Source organism: Sinocyclocheilus rhinocerous, unplaced genomic scaffold (genome assembly GCF_001515625.1).
Source record: "Sinocyclocheilus rhinocerous isolate Xijiao unplaced genomic scaffold, SAMN03320098_v1.1 scaffold1605, whole genome shotgun sequence".
Classification (NCBI taxonomy): Eukaryota; Metazoa; Chordata; class Actinopteri; order Cypriniformes; family Cyprinidae; genus Sinocyclocheilus; species Sinocyclocheilus rhinocerous.
Window position 1 is genome coordinate 84562 of NW_015627373.1, and position 6873 is coordinate 91434.

At 38.9% G+C, this 6873-nt stretch overlaps 1 protein-coding gene across 5 annotated transcripts in view; it reads right to left on the reverse strand.

The window, feature by feature from the left end:
* The window catches only part of lingo1a (leucine rich repeat and Ig domain containing 1a), an 81992-nt gene that overhangs the window by 19702 nt on the left and 55417 nt on the right, over positions 1–6873 (reverse strand). The window contains exon 1 of one of the 5 annotated variants that reach the window (XM_016537307.1): positions 4164–4515. The exons of the other annotated variants lie outside the window; for them this stretch is intronic. The gene's annotated coding sequence lies outside the window, so the exon portion shown is untranslated. Of the gene's footprint in view, positions 1–4163; positions 4516–6873 lie in introns of those variants that run through there. 5 annotated transcript variants of the gene reach the window in all.

Genomic DNA, 6873 nt, shown 5'->3' on the forward strand with positions numbered 1-6873 from the left:
AATTTTAATACTTTAAAAATCTAAATTCCAAAACCAAATTTAGATTTGCTATTTTTGAAATAATAATAATAATAATATTTTATTTCGATTATTGTTTGGATTATTTATTTATTAAAATAAATTATAATATATATTTTTTTATTAAAATTTCAATCAGAAATCAGAATTACAATGTAACTTGTAAGTTTCTACGAAGTGCTGTTAATAAAATAATTTTCACTTTCATCATGTCGTCTGAGGCAGGTTTTTTATTGCCTATGGTATCTAAAGCTAAAATTCTGGTATTGACTCAGTTGCCCAGTGACAATACAGGCACCGCCCACAGACAGACAAAAAAAACCACAAACACAACACGAGCGCCACCCACAACCCAGGCCACGCCGCACGACTACCTGACATTTCCAACTTGTTCCCATAGAGTCTTCCATTGTGATTAACATTTACTCAGCAGGCCTAGAGCATCTTCTCCCTGCAACACTAATGAGCTCTGCTGGCTCGTTACTGCCAATTCATTTCCAGAACATCCTCCGAGTCATCATAAAAACATGAATCCAGCGTTCATGTATCATACATAAATGCAGTTTCATGTCGCTTTATGGTAACGTCTTGAACGGCACGTAATGTCTTTTTAAAGCGTAATATGATGCTGCGGTATTAAACATCTGCTGAAGAATATCACTAATATAACAACTAAGAGAGGAGTATTCCTTTGACAAACACAGAGGCAAAAATCCTGATTTTGGAATTAATTTCATTTGGATGCACCTTGCCTGACTATTCCCTAAACAGACAGCGATTTAAATTTCAGGAAACTAATGCAAAACTAATGGATAAAATAATAGTTATTCAGCAGGGCTTTTCTTCTAGGCAAAAAGCATTTCATTTAAAGATTAGCGGTAAGCTGCTCTATTTCTCTCTCTCGCTCTGACAGTGAGACTGTAAGTGATTTGACTTTAAAGAGCTAGGGGTAAGTGAGCATGTGTGTGCGACACAGGAAGTCATTAGCAATAAGACACACTTGGACAAACTCCTCCCCTTCGCAGGCCCCTCCCTCTCATCTGCATAACTGCAGACCATTACACTGCTATTTAAAGTCTTGTGCTACACAACAAGCCAGTGAATCCACCTACAGACCACAGATCCCTGATGTTTGGAAAGCTTTAGCATAATTTCCGTATTGAAAAGCTGTGTAAAAACATATTTGGATTTTTTATATTCTACGTACACTTAATAAAAAGAGACAGTTCACCCCAAAATGACAATTTTGTCATCATTTACTCTAAACCTGCATGCTTTTCTTTCTTCTGCGCAAGACCAAAGGCAAAATTAACACACACAAAAGATTACAATGAATCTTTTCAGTTCATAAGAGAAGTAGCATTGATTCATTGAGTCTGTTTCATGAATCATTCATTTTTATTTGAACAAATCTTTTGTTATTTGAAATTGTTTTATATTTATTTATTTACCCAAAATGATTTAATATTTAACTATAAAAGTAGTACATATGACTTTATTACAATACTTTCAGCTTATGAGAAGTAGAGTCTGATTCATGAATGATTAATTCTTTTAAAAGCATTTCGTTTGTTATTCAGGAATATTTTAATTTCTTTACCAGAAATTATTTTATATTTATTCATCCAAAAATATTGTATTTTTGACTTTAGTACATACAACTTGTGCACTATATTACAATCTTTTTCATTTATGAGAAGTAGCACTGGGTCTGATTCATTCTTTAGAACAAATCTTTTATTTTTCATAATTATTTTATAATAATTTTTTCACAAACTGGACACAAAGTTGACTCACTGAATCACTGATCCAGGCTCACTGTAGGCGAAGATGGTTAGTGAATAACTTACATTTTGGTTTGTTTTTTAAACAAATTTATCACAATTGCAGAACACAAATTGTACTGAACATTATTTACATTATACTGAAGATTAAAGGCTTCAGTTCTTTTGTATTCTATGGAAGAAAGTCACTCGGGTTTAAACGACATTGGGGTGAGTAAACAATGACAGATTTTATATTTACTGGTAAAGTATTACATGTAAATGACCCTTTACTCCCTAAGGATTGGTGGTTGCAGTCAGATACGGGGTACCCTGGGAGTGAATAAAAAAACAAACACACACGGTCACCTTGTTGGCTATACAATTGAAATCACCTCACACTGTGCTTCATCAAGAAGCCCAGTCTCACAGCTTGAGTGTAAAGCCAGATATCATCGCTACTATCAAATAAGATTGATTCATCCAGGCCCTGTCGAAATGACATCAGTCGGACCTATTTGTACATCATATTATTTGCACACTGGAGTAATGAAAGTGATTTCTGTTGACACAAAGTGAATTCATTCTCCGCCGGTGCCTTTATTGCACCACGAGTGCCGTCGATCACGCTGATTACATTTGTAAAACCAGCGATCACAATGAAACGCACATAATTTTTTTCGCCATTGGAGACATTAAATGCACCGGGTCAAACGTTTGCACAACGGCAAGCACATTGTCACGTCAAGCCTGCTTTTTACAAATGCCCACATGGGCGTAACAAATGGCGAGCGTGCTCTTCTGAGCCCGGCATTCCAAGTTTTATGTGTACGCGAGGTTTATTCACGAGGGCCCTGAATTCATAGCTCATACTGAGGAAGTGATATTTGGACCAGTATTTCTTTGGGAAATCTTTTAGCTCCTGTGAGATTTATATGAAGAACTAATCCAACAGCAGCAGACATAACGGATAACCCACACACACACAACCCAATATAGCCCGAGCCAGCTGGGCTGAAATGTAATATTCTGTGTGGACAGAGATACCACAGCACCTGGCATCAAATCCTCAATTCTAAATCGGATCAATTCAGAAATCAACTTCACTGAATGGCACAGCACTTATTAAAGACAGCTGCTCATTCTAGAGCCTTTTGAATGATGATTCTACAGCTTCGTCCAACCATTCTAAAGCCTTTCTGCACGGCTCTTCACTAGACTGTACCAAACAAAGAAATGACCATGAGGGCCAGCAATTTTTCCATTGATTTGATTTTCAAGGACATTTTTTGGACATTTCACGAGTTTACACTTACATATAATAAACAGAGTAAAGGTTATGCGTATTTGGCGTGCTGTCCGAGGGGAGGGCTCCGAGCTCAGAATTTTGGCCCGAACCCAGAGTACCCTCCCCCTACAGGTTAGGACAGAAATAGTTGTAAGTGCGGAGAAGGGGTGGTGGAGGGATTCTCGAAAAACTGTCAAGGAACAGAGGTAAGTCTGCTTTGTATATATACACATCTCTTATCTTGTTAATTGGGTTGATTACTGATTGTGCTCCTCTCGTGTTAATTAGGAACGTGCTCCTCCCGAACTTTGTTAATAAAACATCATTTCATGAGTAACTTTCTAAAAATGTGAAATATTGTACTTACATTTGATCAGTTCATGCACTCTTAAAAACAAGGGTTCCAAAAGGAGGTTTTCTGTAGTGAAGAATCATTTTTTGGTTCCCCAAAGAACATTTCAGTGAACAGTTCTTAAAACAGCCATTTTCTTTCTTACTCTCAAGAACATTTTAATGACCTAAAGAACCGTTTGTGCGATGGAAAGGTTCCAGGTGTTAAAGGAACTTAATTGAACCATCAATGCCGATATGAAGGCCTTAATGGTCCTAAATGACTTATATCAAACTATATCACAAATCAGGTTATAGGAAAAATAAAATCATTACAGGGGCATTTTTTTCCCACTTTCAAAGGCATTTTTTTTTGCCCCGAGCACCTCTCAATTTCTAACCATGTCTGATTTCTCCGTGTGGTGAAATATTTGTCGTTTCTTCAATAACCACAAGACAAAATCATTAAACCAGAAGAAAGCTTCACAGACAACACCGACTGACCCAAATGCCTATGAATTGTCTTGGATCTTGACAGTAAGAAGTCTGCCAAAGGTTTAACAGTAAAATGAGATAATAAGACAATATATTATGTAAAGTTATAGATAGATAGATAGATAGATATAGATGAAACGCATATATAACACACACACACAGCATTTACTCTTAAATAGCCTACAATATATGCTCTCTCTCTCTCTCTCACACACACACACACAAACACACACACACACGCCTTAAAATCCGAAGCGTTGTGAACTTACAGCATCATTCTGTATCGCTGCAATAACACATAGGCGCAAATGTTCATCTTATAAAACGCGACGATCCGTCCACAAACACCGCTGAAAGTGCTTATATCCGTGTCTGATAAACCCTTCATACGATCACAGACGATCCCTCATAGGAACATAGGCTACATATAAACTCTCTTCAAATGATCACAGACACCATCATCATCATCATCTTCATCAACATCATCTCTCGGCTGATCAACGAGCTCAAGGAGTCGCAGAGATATTCTGCAATCCTCCGTCTGTCCTATTAAAATCACAGCAGTGCTTGGGTTCTTCTCCCGTCCGCAGTCTGGACTCACCCAGCGCGAAAGAGAGAGCACCTCACACACGCGCACATGAGCGCGCGCGCACACACACACATAAACACGCGCGCGCGTCTCCAAGTCGCGTTCAGTCCTTATACAGTCTATGGTTCAGTCAGTCTCAGAAATGTCTGAACAAATAAACTGCGCCGAAACGTGCGTATAAGAGAGATTTTCACGCAAATACTGAGAGAAATAGGCTATGTCTCTTCCTCATGACAGCTTACAGCGAGAACCATATTTCCCGCCAAAATATCAGTAAGTACTGCTCTAGAATCAATCGATGTCGAATGTATTAGGAACCTTTCTGACGGTTATTTTTAAGACTAGCAAGTTACCTCAGTTTAATTTTAGTGCAGGGTATTACATGTTCCCAAGGGAACTACATGTGTGATCAAACTGAGGCATATATAACACACACACACAGCATTTACTCTTAAATAGCCTACAATATATGCTCTCTCTCTCTCTCACACACACACACACAAACACACACACACGCCTTAAAATCCGAAGCGTTGTGAACTTACAGCATCATTCTGTATCGCTGCAATAACACATAGGCGCAAATGTTCATCTTATAAAACGCGACGATCCGTCCACAAACACCGCTGAAAGTGCTTATATCCGTGTCTGATAAACCCTTCATACGATCACAGACGATCCCTCATAGGAACATAGGCTACATATAAACTCTCTTCAAATGATCACAGACACCATCATCATCATCATCTTCATCAACATCATCTCTCGGCTGATCAACGAGCTCAAGGAGTCGCAGAGATATTCTGCAATCCTCCGTCTGTCCTATTAAAATCACAGCAGTGCTTGGGTTCTTCTCCCGTCCGCAGTCTGGACTCACCCAGCGCGAAAGAGAGAGCACCTCACACACGCGCACATGAGCGCGCGCGCACACACACACATAAACACGCGCGCGCGTCTCCAAGTCGCGTTCAGTCCTTATACAGTCTATGGTTCAGTCAGTCTCAGAAATGTCTGAACAAATAAACTGCGCCGAAACGTGCGTATAAGAGAGATTTTCACGCAAATACTGAGAGAAATAGGCTATGTCTCTTCCTCATGACAGCTTACAGCGAGAACCATATTTCCCGCCAAAATATCAGTAAGTACTGCTCTAGAATCAATCGATGTCGAATGTATTAGGAACCTTTCTGACGGTTATTTTTAAGACTAGCAAGTTACCTCAGTTTAATTTTAGTGCAGGGTATTACATGTTCCCAAGGGAACTACATGTGTGATCAAACTGAGATAGCTACATTAAATGTTTATTCTTACAGAAAGCACCATGGTGATAATAGCGTAGTACACTTTGAAATAGGCTATCATACTCCAAACCTGTAAATATACATTTATCCAAAGCAACTTGAGAATAATACAAGCATAAGCAATTGAATAAATGTGGTAATCGAACAGTGGGCTAGCCTACCATTAAACAATGCAATATTCACAGCCGCCATATTTATGACCAAAAAGCAATAGCGGTGAATTCAAAAACTCATGAGAAGCAATATCAAGAAAAATATTGACCACTGGTTTTGATCCACACAAAATTCAGGAATAATTTATAGGCCTACAGATATGTAGTCAGCACAGACATTGCCAAATCTGACACATTCCAATGTTTACATATACTTGATCCATAATTTATCTCTTCACGGCGTGAGGGAAAATTGACTGAATAATGAAAATTTGGTCATCATTTCAATGATCAAAATAATGATAGCGTCAAGTGACATCAAGATAAAATCTTCTAAATAAATGAGTGACTTCATATTTCCACATGATCAATATCAAAATACTACTGTATTACCTTCTAACATCCTCATGGTACAACCTACAGCATTTTTTCCCAAGGAAAACATCCAGAAGAATTATTTTCTTGCTGTTGTTGACTGCAGTACTGCACATGAGGTCCTGGGGGCGCTGTTGCTCTCACTCAGTTTGCTGTTGCCTAAAAAAATCACTTTCCGGGCACCTTAAGCATCTGCCTGAAGAAGCTGTTTGAACACAATAGCTGTGAGCAGCATAAACAAACGGCCTCCCATGACATAACAGCTGTCTGTTTAAATTCATAGGGGTCAGTGCACATCACACGCACCCATAACTGCATTCAGTAAATGGGCGGCCCAGGATTTTCAGCTCCTTTCCGTGTGATAAATCAGATTAAAGCTGCATTCAGGAGATTTTCCAGACAGATGTACGCCTGGATCGATGGTCTTATTCCGACTGGGCTGCATTAACAGATGAGGTATGAGAGATTTCTGCAGACGCCCCGGCTATGCAGAGACTAAACCTACAGGATCAGAGTCACTTAACACCTGCAGGGGTGTGTCTAGAGCATTTTAAATGGGTGG